Source organism: Trifolium pratense, linkage group LG2, assembly GCF_020283565.1.
Source record: "Trifolium pratense cultivar HEN17-A07 linkage group LG2, ARS_RC_1.1, whole genome shotgun sequence".
Classification (NCBI taxonomy): Eukaryota; Viridiplantae; Streptophyta; class Magnoliopsida; order Fabales; family Fabaceae; genus Trifolium; species Trifolium pratense.
Window position 1 is genome coordinate 21,475,582 of NC_060060.1, and position 2,111 is coordinate 21,477,692.

The 2,111-nt window shown below is 36.0% G+C and overlaps 1 long non-coding RNA gene across 1 annotated transcript; it reads right to left on the reverse strand.

Moving 5' to 3' along the window:
- Positions 1–954: 954 nt before the first annotated feature.
- Positions 955–1,440, reverse strand: LOC123906800. The gene is made up of 3 exons (XR_006809027.1): positions 1,358–1,440; positions 1,107–1,196; positions 955–1,012 (listed from the first exon to the last, which is right to left on the reverse strand). It is a non-coding gene; the product is annotated as an uncharacterized LOC123906800 (long non-coding RNA).
- Positions 1,441–2,111: the final 671 nt, after the last annotated feature.

Consider the following 2,111-nt stretch of genomic DNA (forward strand, 5'->3'; position numbering starts at 1 on the left):
ATTACCCATTTTCTTTTGAAGACTAGATGACCACCTTTCTTTATCAACTCCATTTTTGTTTTGTAACAAGTCCTTGCTACCTTTGTAGGAGGAGGAATAATGTCCCTCCTAAGGACTCTTTCAGCTATTGATTTAAAATTCACCTTTTTCATATCCAGGCAATTGAGTGCAGGGGTGGGCTTGTTGCCTCACATCAAAACGCTTTCGGAAAAGCTTCTTGGCAAAATGAAGGGAGAGCAATCTTTGTCTACTTAATGCACGTCTTGCTTTTTTTACTTTCTTCTTAATACCATATCCAACAAATATAACTTGATCATCCATGAATATGTTTCTATCAGTAGCAATACGCAGTGCCTTCAAAATGGTAGGCTTCAAAATGACAGAGTGATTTCCATGGCTTAAGGCAATTAAAGACAACTCATCTCTATGATTCTCTCCTACCTTCCGACTCACAAATTCAAATTCTACCCCAATAACACATCTCTTCCTTGTCTTTTTTATCACATTCAAGCCAATACTCTGCACTCTTGGGAGATTGAGCAACCAATGTAAAGAGATTAATGGTATCAATCTGTACTCGGTAGAATTCTCCCATCTCTACCACATTCATTGGAATCCTTTTAACTTTTAGCACAGCCTTTTGGTACATGGTTGGAACAGCAGCCTTATACATTAAGACATTTTCCTCCTATAACCCATTCCAACAAAAAAATTATATTAGAAAGAAAGAATACAGCATATATATGTATTATCCTGATAATAATAATAAAATGTAAAATAATAAAAGAAATTGTAAATACCATATCAGCACTTTGACTTCCACTGACCAATTGCTTATCTTCAATGTCATTGATCTAGAAGAAATGAAAAAATCTAATTAGAAATTCTACAAAGTCTAATTCTAATGTGAGGGAGAAATTATTAGGCTTGACGTGTGTACCAAGGAAGCATGAGCCTTCACCATATCTTCTAGATTGAAGTTCCAGCATTTAATTTCTTTTCTGTATGCTTTCTATAGAGAGGAATAAAATAATAAATACATAAAAGCATCAAGCCTTGACTTTTGTTTAAAGAATGAGTCCATACATGCATACTTATATACGTACCCTTGACAATTCCTCCATCTGCTGTTGATCTTTGAATTCTTCTCTTTTCTGTGACACAAGCTGTTGATCTTCAAATTCTTCTTCTCTTTCCTGTGACACAAAAATCACATCATAAATACATACATACATACATACATACATACATACATACATACATACATACATACATACATACATACATACATACATACATACATACATACATACATACATACATACATACATACATACATACATACATACATACATACATATGTAGTGTTAATGCAGAACCTTCATGCGACCCAAAGCAGCTAGCCCCTCCAAAAGCGTTTGTGAATTATCACTAGAGCTAGCTTGTTTATGTTGAATCTAAGAGGACTCTAGATGATTAATTCATATTGTGCATAAGCTGACTTGGTGTGCAAGCTAGCAAAAAGTGAAAGTGTAACTAATTGCTTAAGAAGCAAGTTAGTTAGTTTGTTAAGTGTAGTTTGTTAGAATCAGTTAGTGTTTGTTTCGCCTAGGTTGTTAAAGTGTTCTAGAGTCAGTTAGGGAGTTGTTAGTTGGTTAGGGCCTAAGAGAATCATCAACTAATGTGATGATCTAGTATTAGTATAAATAATAGGCTCATGATTAGTGATTGTAATCAACTACTTTTCCCCATTGAGGATGAATAAAACTGATTCTATTTTTCTCTAATCTTCTTCTTCTTCTTCCTCTATTAATCAAGTGCTTTTCATTCTTTCATTCATTCACCATTGTTGCAGCAACAAGGATAGTAGATCCTGCAGAAACTGTGCTCATTGGCGTGGCCAGAGTGCAGTGCAGCGCGCGCGTGTATCCTTGCTTGCTTGCTAGGCCTGTGCAGGCCAAAGTGGTCGAATCCAGAGTGATCGAAGCCTAGCTTCCAGCTGCGCCAACATCTGGCATCAAGAGCCTGGTTCGTGCTTTAACCATGGCAACCTTTAACAATGGTCAATTCCCTGCGAATCTTCCAGTTTTGGATGGAAAGAATTATGATAA